Genomic DNA, 17,424 nt, shown 5'->3' with positions numbered 1-17,424 from the left:
GGATTTCTCCTCCCATGAGAAGATTTGGAAGAGCTAGAAGCATACCAATAAACACTCTTCGGTGACAACAGGCAACAGCTCTAAGATAAGAGCCAAATGGTTTTGCAGTTCATGGCTTTATATTTTGGTTACTGCTGTTTTGTGATGTGACACTGGTACAGTCCAATGGCTTGCCTGTACAGAACACAGCAAAGAAAAATAGCGTACGCCATGTGCTGTCCATACATGGAGTGGCTGTAATGCTGTCAGTATGTGCTCTCTGGAAAGTAGGTAAGCCACAAATTCCAGGCTTCATCCTCAGATATACTGAAAGAAGTAGTAGAGGAAATCTGTTAAAGATGCTGATAATGCTGAGGAAGGAGCAGAGAGAACAAAGAGAAAAATAGGAATAACCATAAAGGACAATGTCCACAGAAAGCCATGAAGAAATGAGACTGAGAAGGTTAAGTGGATCATTAGGTCTGATGTTCTTAAAATGTTTCCTGGAAAGATTATTGGTTCCTTACAAAACCTAGACAAGTAGTCTGCCTGTCTCGTCTTTATTGTTTTTCCCTCACACTGTTAGCATGTAGCTTCCTATCATTCTCTGCTGCCTACCATCTTTGGAAGTGGTGCTTGATGAATGATTGATCACAAAATCACAGAAGTGATAACAAAAGGTTGAGAAAAGCCTATTGACAGCATGTCTCATTAACAACTGAATAAAATATATTGGATTCAAGATTTCTGAAACAAGTTCTTTCTTGTATTAGGACCCATTTACCTCAAATGACAGTTCATAGGCCTTTTGCAAGCAAATTTTCAAGATACTCCACAGAGAAAATGAATTTTGTTGTGATTTTCTCAACTTGAACAGCTGTCAAGAAAAACCCACAGGTAGCACAGATATTGATGGGTCAACACTAAACAGCACATGCAGCACAAAAGAAGAGCATGAAAGTTTACATGGAACTTGTTTGCATCATGATTGATGTTGGCTGTAAGTACTGTCCCACTCCGTCAAAAAAAAAAAAAGTTTTTCATGCTTTGTTCTGGCTCACGCTATTGCAGTCTGTTCTGATTTAATTGTAGTGCCACCTAGTGGGTTGGTTTTTTTTTTTTAAACTCAACTAATGAGTATTCAGCATGTGTTGCTTGACCTGATTGGCAGTCACAGGTGTTCAGTAACAAGCATAGTTTTGTTCTTGAGCAGTCCTCTCCATATCAATCGGTCTTTTGCTCTTCACATAAATACCGAGTTTGAATATGATTTGATGATAAGTAATGCTTATCCTGAATTCTAAAACATTAACCAGCTGCTACTTTTCAACATGATGTGGTTGAAAGTGACTCTAACCTCCAATTTCTGTGGACTAGTGATAGAATCAGGTAGTCTAGATATAATTCCTGGTTCCTCTAGTGATTCACTTGGTGGTCTTACGCAGTTATTTAACCTAATTTCCACATTTCTACAACTACAAATTAAGGGTAGTAATCTTTCGGTACCTTACAAGAAAGTTGTTTTGAGAGCACAAGGGAATTTCTGTGATATTTTGAAAATTCAAAATGGCAACTGAATGATAAGTCTCTTTTTTTATTATTAACATTGCACTTGTAGTAAAGAGACTTGTAATCCTTTGAGATGGAAAATGCCATAAATGCAAGATTTGTGCTTGAAAAGGTAAATGAAAAATTAAGGTGTTTCTGTTTCTCACAAAAAAAAAGCTAGTTCTGTCTCCTAATGCTAAGATATAGTCTATTGATACTCAACCAGCAAACAGAATGCCATCACATTTGTGTTTCTAATATGAACTGTATTATTAATGTTTTGTGGATGAAAGTAAAAGGGTATCATATCTTCTCCTATCAGGTATGTTATATGTCATCCTAATCAGAACTAGATATTGACCTATGGTGGGAGCAAGTGGAAAAGGAAAAATATCAAAAAATATCTTTGTAAATATTCTAGCAGTGACCTTTCAGGCCAGTTACCAGGAAATACCTACATCGAATTACAGAATGTTAATTTAGCTGTAAGATTGTTACTGAACTATATAGCAGTGAAGACAAATTTGTTATTCATACCTGTGCCCTTTAGAAAAGATCGCAGATAAGACCACTTAGCCGTAGTATTCCATAGTCCATTGTGGGAAGATGTCTAGTGTAAAATTAAGGGACTGATCCTTGTGTATAAAATAATTTAAAAAATTTATTCTATAAGGATTATTGAGACTGAGGATGAGCTACACTCTGGATCTGTTTCAGACAGATGACAATAAAGATTAAATCATTACTTGAATCCAGAAACTTTAAATCCTGAAATGCAGGTTGGGGTGTGGGAGGGAGATAACCTTACTTTCCTTTAATTATATCAGTACTAAAATGGTTAATCTGTACATTCAGAATTTATAATTTTTAATACAAACATTTAAAGAAATCTCTCCCAAGAGAGAATGTGTAATACCTACTTTCTGCCTAGTTTCTCCTTAGGCTGAAAATATAGAATCATACATCTTGCTCTGATTATAAAGAGTACCCTGTGAGTTCCCATAGCTTTTTGCTAACCAGTTTGAAAGGTACATTTTGTAACGATCTTGTTGCCTGGAGAACGTTGTCGCTGTGTTGGAAGTCTAATAGCTATAGCCACAGGGCTCTGAAGAGAGCTAATTAGAGCAATTTAGAATAACAAAAGTTCTGTTCTGGGAGGACACTGAAGAGATCCTTCCCCAGAGCAACATGCCACAATTTCAGAGACAATTTATTGTAATATTCCTGCATAAGTCATCTGGTATCCCAAGGATTTACAAATCTGTCTATCTATTATGGTTTGTTCTGTTAGCCCTCATGTTATCAGGGGCACTCGTGTATGTCTTGTAACATTCCTGGAGATATAAAAATGGAAAACCTCTGTCAATCAAGCATTGTCTGTCTTACTTTAGTCTAGTTACCAGTCAGAACGAAGCTGTGCATAATGCACAGAAATAATCTGTCATGCTGATGTGGCTTTCCACCTAGAGACAAATTTATTGAGCTTTGAGAGAAGAGTTTTCAAATCAATTGTGATTCTCTTAGTGTGGTATCATGGATTTTCTTAATATTTATCATAAAAATAAATTGTTGCCTTTCTACTTACCAGAACAAGTTGATGGAAGAGGAGGTCAGCTCTCTCTTGTCACATTCAGATTTGCCAAGAAGACAGCAGTTGTTGGTATCTGTTTCTGTACAAAGGCCAACAATGGAAGTGCTGTTATTGGAATGATATTCTGACATTCAGAGCTACATTTTTCTTTCTTTCTTAATTTTTCTTTAAGATTTGATGAATTAGTTGCTGTGGGCCCATTTCTGCTGCCCTTGTGTACAAGTGATTTGTATTAGTCAACGGGAATGTTGTATGGTGAAGGACTGCCAAGCCAGGTGCTAGGCAAATAGGCTGCCAGTAGCGCTGTAAAAGCCTGAGGCCTGGCTATTCATTGCTCAAGCGTGACTTGTGCAAATGTTTATCTCTTGCTTTTTACCTTTTTTTTCTGATGACTGACAGGATGTTGAACAGCATGGTTGGTTGGGCCAGTGCACACAGCTCTGTTTAGGCATGATGGTTTAGTGCTCTGATTCACAGTTCAGTCTCATAGGTAGGCTGAGGCTGTTCTTCGAGCACCCAGCTGGCTAACAAAGGAGGAATGCTCATTCTGCTGACGTCGTGCAAGGGTATTGAAAAAGCTGTGAATGAAAGAAACATAAAGCAAAATTTAAAAAGGTTATCTTCTGCTTTTATTCAATGCCTCTAGAAAGCAGCAAGAGCTTTTAATTGTGTTTTTATGTGTAATTAATGAGCGGGTGAACACTCCTGTGGGACCATTGCTGTGCTCCATTCAATCCTAATCTGGCTAGGTGAGTCTGGCCAGAATGGAGACAAAGAGCTCAGCTAAAAATAGCTGGAGTGGGAGGGAATAAAAACTTCCAAAAATCTGATTGCCACATAAATAAAATCTACCTAACACCTTTTTGGTGCTTTATGTGGAGATCACAGTCTCTGAACCTGGACTTAAACCTGTCCCTAAAAAGAGTGCTTCACACTTTGTTCCCTTCCCAAAAGCATCTGTGAAGGCACAACTTCAACCCTGTTATAGGAGCTCATATCATCATTAGACTGGTGAAATTTAAGGGGGGGGATGTGTGTGGTTTTGTCAGATTTTCCTCAAAATCAGTTGGGTTCTGTTACTGATATCTATGATATAACTCCAGTTTTTGGAGTTTATTTGAATGTAAAACATGTGCCAGGCAGGTACAGACAGAACTGAATGTGAGTCCTTGTTTTACATCCACAGTACTTGGACCTTGTTCAGAAAGCAAGAGCATGGCTGCTTTAAGTTTTCTAATAGCTGTCACCCAGAGTACTTTCACTGCTGTTTTAAAGGTCACCTCAGCTTTACGAATCACCTCAGGTTAATGTGTTATTAATCAATCAGAAACTGGTTGAAAATTATTGGTTCAGTACTGTCAATGCTCGTGTGCTAGATGCTTGTAAAATAAAATACCAGGAAGGGACTCTGTACTTCCATGCTATGTGTTAAATAGGAATTCTGAAACAACATAGTCTTTCCCTCTGACTCCATTACCACCTCCTGGTCCCTGCACTATTCTCTGATCTGACTGGACAAGCTGCTTCTCATTGCCTTTGCCAGCCATTGTTGGTCTTTGGATTTTTCCCAAGCTTATGCTGTTCTTCCTGCTTCTTCCTCTTTTACCTTCTGCTCTGCACTTTCCATCACCACGTCTGCTCTGTTTAGTGTGGAAGAGCCTTTTTAACATGCTGCTTCCATCTCTGCTTACTCACTCATTCTCGGGTTTTGCTGAAGCTATCCTTGCTTAAGATCTCATCATGATTTATGATCAAGAACACCTTCACCTTTTCAGTATTAAATATTGTTTCAACAGCACTGTGTTCATTTCTACAGATGGTGTGACTGGTACCCCCTGCACTGGTTCATGATATTAGCGTTGGTTGATAATTATGCTTGTGCTGTGGTAAAGCATCAAGGTGGAGAATCCCTGCCCCGCCGTGGCTTCTCTTTTAATTCATCTTTATTACTGAACAAAGCAGACTCTTTCATTTCAAAGAGCTTATCGCTTTTTTATGACTAGTGCTGTCTGTAGTTTATTAGGCCACCTTTTTCTGCTTGCTTAATTTCCATGTTAAGTCTATTTTAAAAATGATATTTCTATTGTGTCTTTTTAAATGTGTGTTTATTACTTTTCTATGACTCCCCAAGTGCCTTGGCTGGCAAAGTCTTAATGAATAAAATTACTGTCATGTTTTAGCTATAAAAATCCACTCCCTCCTTGGAATGGGACATGCAAGTTTGAAGAAGCTGAGGAAAATGAGAAGTATAGTTATCTTGGAGTTATTTTAGGTGTAATAGGATAAATACATAGAAAAAATGTTTGTAAAATTATTTTGCAGTTATGAACTGTTAATGTGTTGATCTTCCTAACTCTACATTGTGCACATAAACCAAATGGTGCATCTGTACCTTTATTATTACAGTGATGTTTGCTCTGTAGGACAGATCCACCCAGGCTAACTTTGTAGAAGTTGAACGCTAACAGTAGTCTGGAAGTACCAAAAATTCTGTATGTGCTAGAAAACCTGCTTGAGTGTCACAGTACATTGTTATGCTAATGAGATCTTGAGCTGGTTGTGCTGTTGGAAGACAGCTTGTGTCTGAGGCACCTTGTATCTCATACAGCTCTGTACTGCTCTGCAGACGCATTAGTGACTGTCTACACATTGATTTGACAGCTTTCTATTGTTTGGAAAAGAAGGAGCTGTTTTGAGCTGCTGGTTGTTTTTCAATAACAATTGTTAATACCTTGGTACAACACCAAGTGAATAAAAGATGTACAAACGGCAAGTTGAGGCTTCAGAGTCAACTCTGAGAGCTGTAAAGTAGATGCTGTACTCTTCTGCCAGAAGACAGCATGACAGACTCAGGATCTATTCTCATGGTTCTCCACATTGCAAATAACTGTGTTTCAGAGCCAGCTCTTCAGTAAACTCCAGTTAAACTATGTAGATCGTGTAAGCAGTTGGCCAGTGCAGCTACAGGCAAGGTCAAGCAAGAGCATAGCACAGGAAATATTTATGCATTAATGGCAATTTCCTTGTTACAGCTCATGGTTTGTAAGGAATAAATTTGCAGTTGGGGGCAATTCTGAAGCAGCAATCAAATTTACCGAGCTTTTTACTTTTCAGATTTTACCTGCATTTGTAAGGGCTCTGCAGATCATTAAGTAAATGCAAAATGCTGATAAAGTTAGGTGATGACTTAAGGCAGTCTCAGCTTTTCAGTCAGTCACTGAATGGGAGAGACAGGGTACGTTCATCTTCCTCTGTTGGCACAATGTGATGGGTTGACCCCGGCCAGCAGCAAAGCATCCACCAGCCGCTTGCTTATGTTCCCCCACAGCAGGAACAGGGGAGGGAATCGGAAGGGCAAAAGCAAGAAAAATTCATGGGTCAACAAGAAGACAGTTTAATAAGTGAAGGAAAATTTGAAAAAAAAACCACTAAGTGATGCAAAAGCAATCACCACCTCTTCATGAAGAGACTGATGCCCAGCCAGCCTCTGAGCAATGACTGCCTTGGAAAGACTCCCTCCCCAGTTTTATTGCTGAGCATGACATAGGGCATGGAATGACCCTTGGGTCAGTTTGGGTCAGCTGTCCCAGCCATGTCTCCTCCCAACCTCCTGTCTGCCCCCAGCCTGTTTGCTGGTGGTGAAAACCAGAGAAGGCCTTGGCGCTTTGTAAGCACCGTTCAGCAATAACATCAGTGTGTTAACAACACTGTTTTAGTCATAAATCTAAAACACAGCATCATACAGGCTGCTGTGAAGAAAATTAACTCCATCCCAGCCAGAGCCCATACGTACAATAATATATAGCCCTGACCCTACAGTGGGATAACACTGTGCTAACTATAAATACAACTTGACTGCATTTGTTCTTATTTTCTTTAGTTTGTGTTAATGACATGTATCCAGTTGACACTGAGAAATACCAGTATCTTAAACTCCTAACAAATTTTATGAAAGCTATAAGCAAAATTTTCAAATGGAATGGCTGAAATTGTGCATCTGATCTCTGTTTATGCACATAAATATTTTGGTCTTCAGACGTGTTCTTCACTTGCAGTCCCAGAAAATTTGTAGTAGTCTTCATTTTACAGGGGTTTTATATTCATCAGGTTTTGCTTGCATTTTGTGATATATTTTCATTGTATATCTAGTTGAAATTCTACTTTAGATAAATCTGTAACCTAGATAAATATAAACCTCTGGTTTAGAGAAACTTGTTCCTATAGAACTGTCTCTGTTTTCTTCTAGAAAAGTCCATGCCCTGTGGTGAAATTTCACTCTTTAGGGACTTTCTGAAATGTCATTTCTATCATTCCTGCATTTGCCCTGTAAGTATTCCTACTTTACTTGAATTCCTGTTTCTATGTGAAATTTTTTGCATTTATTTGTGGAATGGAAGATCACTTTGAGCAGAGGAGCTGAGATGACATGTGATGTGAGATGGAGGTGGTATGAGGCTGGAGACAGTAATACATTATTAAAACCAAGCAGTGTTTTGATCTACAAAGGGTCAAGGGATAAACTGAGCATCAGGCTTCATTTTGTTTGGCCAGTAATACCACTCTGGAACTTTTCTACCTGTCTTTTGGGCTGGCATCGGAGTCCTCTGTTTTTTTCACCATGTAAATTACAAAGCAAGTGATTCAGGTGCTAAATGTATGCAGTCCCCTTGTAGACACCCCACATATCCCACCTGGCCTCCAGCAGCTGTTCCAGAAGTGCACAAGCCTTAGTAAGCCTTGTTTTGTTTCCACCAGCCCCATACTGATGTCTCATTTAAAATGTTTTTAGGTATCTATCTTTAGGCACCTGAATCACTCTTGAAACATCGGTTCTAGCAAATAAGTCTACAAAAATCCTGTAAGCCACAGTTCTACACCTGGTATATCAGCTATACCATTGTAACTGGTGTACAAGCTCCTCTGTGCATGTCAGTATGCAGCTTTACATCATTGGGGCTTGTCTGCCTGTGCATCCCATGTGTTTGTGTGTCTACTTGGCTCTTGGCAAAATTATTTATGCCCTTTCCAGTCTGCCTTCTAGAATCATCCTGAGGCCTTTGGCTCAGTCTTCTGGTCTTCAGTCTGTTTTCCCTGGCTCTGCTCTCATCTGCTTCACTCAGTATTTCTTATGACTGTGACTCTTGTCAGTGGTTTACCCAGCTATTTCAGGAGATATCCTGTCTTTTGACTCTTGCATTTTGTGCTCTGTCTTGTGAGCTGGCCAGGTATGTGAGGGTCACCATAACCTTGATTTGAGTCATCTGAATGCATCCCTGTGTCTCATGTTATATTCCTAACTATAAACCAGCATGTTCTTCTTGCTTTGAACCCTAAGACACCTCAGGAGACAGACTTTTAAACCAAACTGTTGGCCTAAGAAGGCTTGGGATGCTCCTTAAGAGCCTCCTTCTGTAGCTTTGGATAACTAATTCCTTCTAAGTGATTAGGAAGGAAGATCAACTGTTTGGGATGAGTGAAAAAGTAGTTTAACTGCAGGAAGGACTTCATAAACCTTAGCGAAAGTTGGGTTTGCTATTTCAATATCAGATCTTCTTTCTTCAGCAAGATTTGTGATGAGCCAAATGCTCATTGCTTATCCTTGATGTTTCTTGGGCTCTCTACGTTGGTGCCAGAGATGAAGTGTATATATAGTACATACAGAAATATGTGTAATGGTCAGGTTAACGTAGTGTCAGTATACTACCATGTCTGATGAGCATATTGATGCGTATCACAGACTGAACTGAATGCTTAACATTTATTTCCTTGATTAGAAAGCATGTGGTGCTAGTAATGGCGTTACAAAGATCTCTTTTCAGTCATGTCAGAGTTGGTTCATTTGTTCCTACTTCTTAAAAAAAGATAATGTTGATTTATATGATTTAACTATAACTACTTACCTGGTGCTTGGACCATATTGAAAATAAACCCCATTGTATTTAACAAAAAATGCTACCCCCAAATGCCACACAGAAGTGGCAGCCAGCATACAGCAGATTGGAAAGATCTTCTATTATTTTTCTAAAGTTGTGAAGTGAAAAGAACATGCCTGTGAAAATATTTAAGTAATATATTCTTCTTATACTGTACCTTGTGTTCTGTAAATGCTTCTGAAAATCAATAAAAACAAATTGTACCTAATGTGTTCTGTGTTTTGCAAGGAGGGCAAGCCTTTCCCTCTGATTTATTAATGTTTGGAAAAAGTCATTGCACATAAAAATCCTATATTAAAAATAGTAATTCATGATGTTTTAATATCTTTTTCCCCTAGTTAAAGAAGAGTATGAAGTATAGGAGTGGTTGTTCTTTACTGCTATGAAAATATTTCTATTTTTTGACAGTAACTGGCATCAAGAATAACAGTAAAAAAAATATAAGCCATACTGAGTATTCCTCCTCTGATGTTTTATGTCTACTCAGAGAAGATAGGGTACAGACAATTGTTCAGCTGCAGTAAAGTTCTCATTTTTATTGTGCAGAGCTAAATTTATCCTTGCTGTAATTTTTCTGAAATTGGCAGAGTTACTTCTGCTAGGCATGAGAGTGACCTGCTCTGATTGTATTGCTGTTCTAGGACAGACTACACTCCAGCAGGGTTTTTTCACTTCAGTTGAATACACGTGTACACGTAAATTGTGTTTCTCTCTGCAACTGCTTGTATGATTATAGCCAGCACAGATAGAAGAGCACAGTAACTTGAATCTGTGGCTCTCAGGTGGATGAGATAAGCTTTTGTTGTTTCAGAGGAACAATGCTGTTCCATATCGTACTTCATCTGAAATGCTTCACCACATATCTGGTTAGGCAGAAGCCTTCTTTAGAATCAAACTGGGGTTGGTACTCATGAGATGTTCAGGCTTGGTATTTCCTACAGACTATACTGAAATCAAGGGTGGGGGGAAGGAGCTTAGATTTTTTTAATAAATATGTTTCTAGTGTTGTATTGGAATATTTTATAGTTATATATATATATAAAAAAAAAAAGTTGGTGCAAAAGAAAATAGGCTGATGGGAGTTTTTCCAAAGCTTGTATTTTAATGAAATAAATGTGTCAGAAAGGAATAGAGGAATATAAGGTTTACACAGAAGTAGGTCCAAACTGGGATTTGACATCCAGTTTCTGTTTTGAGATTATTCATTTTCTCCCTATTAGGCTGTACAGACCCAAAATGAGCAAGTTCCCTGTAAACTGAAGATTCATGTTTCACTCCCAATGTTTCATGTTCCAGTCTCCCTTTGTATTGATGTGAAAATCTGGATTTCTAATAGAACTGATTAATTTTTTTTCTCCTCCCTTGGAAGTATCATGTGTCCAGAAATGTATATGGTTCATTTCTGTGTCTGCTTATTTTTATTTATTTTTAATGGATTCTCTCACTCTCATCAGTAGCGTATGTATGATACAGGTTGCCATGGTAAATATGAATTTTTTATTAATGTTGTAAATATTAATTTAAAACATGAGAAGCTGGTAACTGAGATGTTAACACTGCTTTGGAGATTTTCCTGCTCCTGAGGTGATAGAAAGTATATATGGGATTAAAAATGTGAAAAGCAACGTGTCTTGGGAAGGAGGTCCTGTAGTGATAGTACAGCAGCCTAAGGGCACAGAAATGTAGGATATTTGGACTGTGAAGCAAAGACAATAGGTGGTCAGACATCAGCTGCTGAAAGTTAATAGTAGGGATGACATGGAACCAAGGTTCAAGTTTTAAATTCCTTCCTTCCATTTCTGGATCATTTGCAGTCAGTTCTTTGCATCAGAGTATGACCAATTGGCTCAGCTGAATCCAATATAAAAAAGGGAGTGTGAAGAGACGCAGTTAGCTTCAAGGCAGGGAGGGGCACAGGGCTGGCCTCCCAAAGTTTCATTTATGACTTTACATCTAACTTGCTGTGCTAAACAAGTAATTTTAGGCAGATTTTTGAAAACTCCCAGTTACCCAAATTTCGTTGGACTCAATGGGAGTTACCTGCCAGGAAGTTCTTGAAAATTCACCTTTCTAGACATAATATATCTCTAAAACTCATGTCCTTCAGCCTTGTGATTTTTTGTGAAATGAGTCCAATGTTGCTTTCTTTTTTGGGAGATGAAGAAGCGGAAGTATTTTTGGATTGGTGCTAGTTTTGTCCAATGGAAAAAATTTTCTGCATAACCTGTGATTCCAGATGAATTTCTATTCATCCATGAAGTCCCTGGTGTTATGACAGAGTGTTAATTTTTTCACTATGGATTCACTTTTAGAGCAGAAAGTTATGAGGTTGTTTGTTGTCTTGCCCTGGGACTTTGACTCGTATTTGATGGTGTCACTGAAGAGTGATTTTAGAAGAAGCTACATGATGAGAGGTACTATCTTTCAGCTGATATGTTAAATTGAGGTCGCTTCTGTCAATGGCCCTCTTAAAAATCACTTCTGTGTCTTGTCAGACATTCCATTTCCCAGAGAAATTTATTCTAAAAATCAAGGACTGTGTCTGAGGTATTATGAAGCCCATAATGGTGGCTCTGTTTGCCCCATCTTCATTGCACTACTGGTATTTCACTTACTATTTTTGTCAGGACTTATATTATAAAACTCAATTTTACTCCGTTCTATATCATGAAGCAGCATATGTCACGCTAACTCCACTGAGCAGAGTAAGATTACTACATGAAATCTTACATCATCTTGTGATATATATACACACAAGATTACTCAGAAAATAACTTGTCACCACTGTAGGCACTTCATGGTTGCTGGAAAAAGCACTCCATACTGAAGGTCACATTATACATACACTGATTTAACAGCTCTATTCACCCTTTGCTAGAACAGTGCTGCTAGCAGAAAGACAGGAGACTAGTAAAGCTTCATACTTTCAAGAAAAACTTTCAGATTCCTTCTGTTTAAAGGACTGAAGTTCCTTATATTAAAAGGAAATGGAACTTAGTAACTACATTATTTTGTAAAAATAAAAGCACTCTCAACTCCGTTTCACCTTGGACACAATTAAGACTCCAAATGTGTCACAAATGTTGCCATATAGCACACCTTAGTGGTTGCAGCATTAGACACTTTTAGATTGTTAGTTTCTTGGTTTGAATCATGTTGGGGATCTTTTTTTTTTTTAAATACGGATAAACAGTACAAATAGTTCAGTGTCTTTCGGTTCTTTCAGCTGAGATGTTAAAAAGCATAGTCCTCTCAGATTCCTAGCAGACCGAAATCTTATAACCCATTTTACAAGAACAGGATTTAGGAAAGTTTTGGTTTTGGGTGCATCTCTTTCCTCCATACTCTGTTCACTGTACTGTATGCTTTTCTCCTTGATGCATTTCAGTAGTGATTTCAAAGTTAAGAAGGCTTCCTTTCTGCTACTCTCATGATTGCCGATTGGTAACCTACTGAAATATAACCTTTTACTGCTAGTGGCCTGTGCCTTTGAGGTGGATCCCAAAACCCTGTGTCTTTCTGTTGGTTCTGTGCATTCCCAGCTGAGATGCTTAGTTTTGCAGACTCATGGTTTATGTGTTCTGACTTACTGTGTATCTAGAACTAAAGTTTGTTTTGGCTATGTGATGCTGGTTGATTTCTTGTCCTAAAACATTTGACAAACCCAGCAAGTTTTTTTATTTCTGTTGAGTGTATTTGATAAGAAGCGACAACATTTCACATTCTTCTTTTGTCAGTATGCAAAAATTATGTCTTAAGTGATTTGACTTCTAACAGACCCACATTTCAGTTTTTCACGAGGTTCTGATTTGCTTTGTGTTAGTTGATTTCATTAATGGTTCCAGCAACATCTTACGACAGAAGAATGTTATATGCAACCCAGTAGTGTTGCACTCTTTGTAGTCCACAAATCAATAAATGCACTTGAAAAGCTAAACTCTAAAAACCTTAATTACAGATATAGGCAAAGGTCACTCTCTCTGTCAAATTCCTCTCCCTTTCCTATTTCTAAATAAAGAAATTATAAAGCAGCACGCAATTTGTGAAGTCTAGTGATGTTTATTTTTATATATAAATTAGACTGTAATGGGTTCCATTTTGGAAATGGAATGGAAAAATTTCAGTCAGCAGAATTCCCTACCCGCTTAATAAAAATGGAGGTCCTAGCGTATTATAACAACAACAAATCCAGGAACATTATTGTGCTCACTGTCAGTATCTCCATGTGGAATTACTTCTTGATTGTAAAATGGCAGCAGTCTCTCAGCACTTTTACAGTAACTAGGCTGGCACCTAAATTGGTATTCTACCACTTTCATTTAAATTCTAGCAATTATATAAAATAAATAGATAGACACTTTTTGATGTTTTTCTGTCGCGGCCAAAAAACCGAGTCAAAGTGTTCTTTCTTTCTGCAGGGCAGGGAACGTTTATTTTCTTTAAACTCTCTTTTTCTTCTTACAATAATACATACTTATACAATAATACATACTTATGCCCTCATTCAAGCTCTTACTTCATAATAAGCAAATCAACAACTAGGCAGCCATCAACCCTCTCTCCCATCAGACAGTTCCGTACTTTTCCACAGCTCAGCGTTGCAGCTGTCCGTTGTTTTTCCCTGCCACCTTAGCACAGCCTGGCAGTTTCTTCTCTTTCTTCCAAGGCCTGTTTCTCCTCAAAAGCCTTGCTGCTTCTCCGGGCCTGCGCAGAGCTGACCAGCCGATGTTGATTTGCCTCTTAACATATTGAATCTTCCACAGCTGCGCAGGGCTGAAACTCCCACATTTTCCAAGCCCTGAATGTTGAATTAAAATGTGGAACTCCTAATTATGTCAAATGCATGTCACTTGAAAGTAATTCAGACATTACAGAGAAGGGTACGGCTTAGTCAGCTTATTATTTCTTCCACTTAACTTGAGTTCTAATGTGAAATTAACAGCTTTGTTGCTGTTTTAAATGTTTTACAGGCTTTCCTTCTCCACAGAAATTTTAGTCACCATATTAATTTAGGAATTTTTCCTTAATGAAATTAGTATTTATAAAAGTTGGCAACCTTGCAGGCAAAATTCTGTGTTTGTTCTTAGGACAGATAGAGCATAGGCAAGGAGAATGTTGCTAGATATGCATGGTCATCTGGATCAAGCTGCATCAATTAAAGTCATCACCACAGCCCCTGGAGATGACACCACTGTGTCCTACGCTCTGCATTGTGCAGGTGCTCTCAAACCATGTCCTGTCAAAGTCAGCTGAGACAGCCAGGTTTGCATTGAAGGAAAGGAGAAGCATTTACTTGTTTCTTCTAGTAGCAAAGGTTTGGGGGCAGTAGCCTGTGACAGGGGATAGTAACAAGCCACTGTAGATTACTGATATCTGATACGTGCTTCCTTGAGACATGAATGTGGATCATGACCTGAACTTCCATTTCACTTGTTCAATGATACTTCAGTCTTATTTTGGAATAGAAGAACAATTTCTAGCATTATGAATATGCTCATTTTTTTGGTAACATTGCAGTATAGATTGTGATGAAGGTTGTCTCTACCAGTATCATGTGAATGCAAAAAATTTTATTGTGAGCTAATAGCACTGAACACTTCTGCCTTATTTTAAATTGATGAAAATTATGCAGGGCTGTGGATTATGGGGCTTTAGGATCTTTCCATAGTTGGTAAAGGGACTTGTGCTAACTCTGTGATAAATAAGATGTAAAAAACCTAATGGTTATATGGTACATACACAGCCTGTTTTTATATAGCAGACATAATTTTGTTTGTTTTTAAGGTAGCAATTACAAGGTATCATTGTGCTTTTTGAAATTTTAGCTTCTGCACAAGAACTGGTCTACCTGCTTTGTCAATTTTGGTTTGACTTAAAAGGGCACCATTGAACCAGTATTTGAATCAATGCATCTGTATAATGTTGATGAAATGTAGGTAGACCTGCTATCTAGAAGGTGAGTAAAGGAACAAATACACTCTTCAGCTAGAGGTTAGTACACCTGATGCAGAGCTTCAGATTGGTAAATATGCAACATGGTGCAAAACCAGCCAGTGTAGCTCCAGCCATGACTGGTGTGGTTTAAGATGAGCTTTGACCTTGCCCTGAAGAAATGAGGAGGACTCACACATTCTGGCTTCTTGGCTTTGATGCGAGGGGAATACCTTCCAGCCAAGAGATGGCAACATGCAGCTTTAGGACAGTGACACCGCTTAAGGCAATGTTAGGGTAGTAACTGCTCCAGTCAACTGCTAAAAATCTAGTTTATATTTGTTAGTTTTGAACCATAAACATATAAACTCTAAGAAGCAGATGCAAACTACATGGGTGTAAACCAGATTAGATGTAACGCAAGAATCATAATATTCATGTATAATACTTCAAAATATCATTCATTAAGCCCATGCAAGTCACAGAGAGATCTGGGGGGGAAGAAAGGGTGCTACATTACAAAAATTACTAAGCCCCACTGTCTAAATCAACTCAGGCATTGGAAAGAATAAATGTCATGGAAAGTCAATAAGACTTGGCTCCTGGGTAACCTGTGTTATTTTAAATGTCATGCTCTGTACTAAATAGTGACTCATTTTGTACATGTTACTGAATCTTCTTGGGAAATAGTCTAGATTAAACTAATGCCCATGAAAGGAGCAGTCCCTCTCTGGCCATCCATTTCTGAATTTTTCATTCTTTAAATATTGATAACGCTGCAAGGGGTCTAAGAGAAAAAATGTCTCGTAAACTAAAAATTATCTGAATGCCTAGTAAGGATTTATGGCAAAGAAACCAAAGGTGTCAAATGCCCTATGAATTCTGAGACAGGACTGTTACATACAGAGGCAGACACACTTGCAGCTCTTTAAGTGTAGTTCGGGTCTGAAAGAGGGTTTCATATGTACTTACAGTTTTCCAGGAAATGTTTCACGGAAGTTGTATTTATGTTAAAATAAACATCTTTAATTTACTGAGCTGAATACTATAGTGTTTTCCAGTTTTTCCTCTCTCTAAACTCTGCTTAAGTGTCCTCAAAATAACACAGATGGTTTTGGTTGTCAAATAGCTGTTAACTTTGAATTCCAGGTTGTTTTATAAAGGAAAGTTGGTTTTCTGGTTCTGTCAGAACAAACAACATCAGATTGTATATGTCCTGGTCTCTACTCTTCCTTCACGTTAGTCTTGTACTCAGTGCAATCAATGGCTCAAACACATACTGAAAGTAGTAGGAAGTATTCTGTTGATTAATAGCAGTTGGACTTCTCAAAGAAAAAGAAAATCATCCTCTGAGATCAGAATCTCGCATCCAGTTTTCTTTCTACAATTTTAAGTATTTTTCCTGACTTTTTTGTGAACATGAGAGAGATTTTAGACAACCATCTTTAAGTCTACAACAGGAGTTGAAGAAGCAGAAATATTTTGTCTTGTTTCGGTTCTAACCGTGCTTGATTATAGTGTTCTCCTGTATGACACCATAGAAAAGATCTGGCAGTTAATAACTGTTTTGAAAGCTGTGTACTTTGGCTGTAAATAGCATTCCATGTGGAAAATTGGCACAGCAGGTGTCAGCTCAGGATACTCAGAATTCTTCCTCCCTCTGCTACTGATTCAGGCACAGAAAATGTTGTAAGGATTTGGTGGTTTCATGTTCCAGTGTGCTGTTTTTCATTCTCATTACTCCTATTTTACCACCCATCCAGCCTTCTAAAAGTTTCTTGAATGAGTGAGGTTCTACAAAAATGCAAGAAGGAGAACTATGTGAACTGCAGGCTTGGTAGCATCACTTCAGTCCTGAAGAGATTATGGAGCAAGTCATGTTGGAAGCTCCTTTCTACACATTTGAAGAGCCAGAAGATAATTGAGAACAGCACAGATTTACTGGGACAAATGATGCCTGACCAATTCATTACCTTCTAGAATGAAATGAGTGCTCTGTGGTTGAAGGAATAGCCATGGATTTTTTTTACCTTGACAAGGCTTCTGACATGGTCTCCCATACCATCTTTGCAGCTAAACTGGTGAGACATGGATTGGGTAGTGAATGAAAAATTGGACTGTTGGCTCAAAGAGTGATCAGTGGTTTGGAATAAAACTGGCAGGCAACTACAAGTGATCTTCCTCAGCGATCAGTATTGGGGCTGATACTGTTGAACAGCATCAGCACAAAGGGGCAACATGCACCCTCAGCAGGTTCATGTATGATGCCAAATTGTGTGTGTGGGAGGGGAGCAGTTGATATGCTGGATTGGAGCAGAGCTTCTGTACAGAGGGACCTCAACAAGTGGGAGGAATGGGCTGGTAGAAGCCTCATAATGTTCACAATGCAAACACACTGTTCTGCCAAGACAGATTAGTACAGGCTGGGGGCCAGCTGGCTAG

This window comes from Strix aluco, chromosome 4 (genome assembly GCF_031877795.1).
Source record: "Strix aluco isolate bStrAlu1 chromosome 4, bStrAlu1.hap1, whole genome shotgun sequence".
Classification (NCBI taxonomy): Eukaryota; Metazoa; Chordata; class Aves; order Strigiformes; family Strigidae; genus Strix; species Strix aluco.
Note: the sequence above shows the minus strand (reverse complement) of the source record.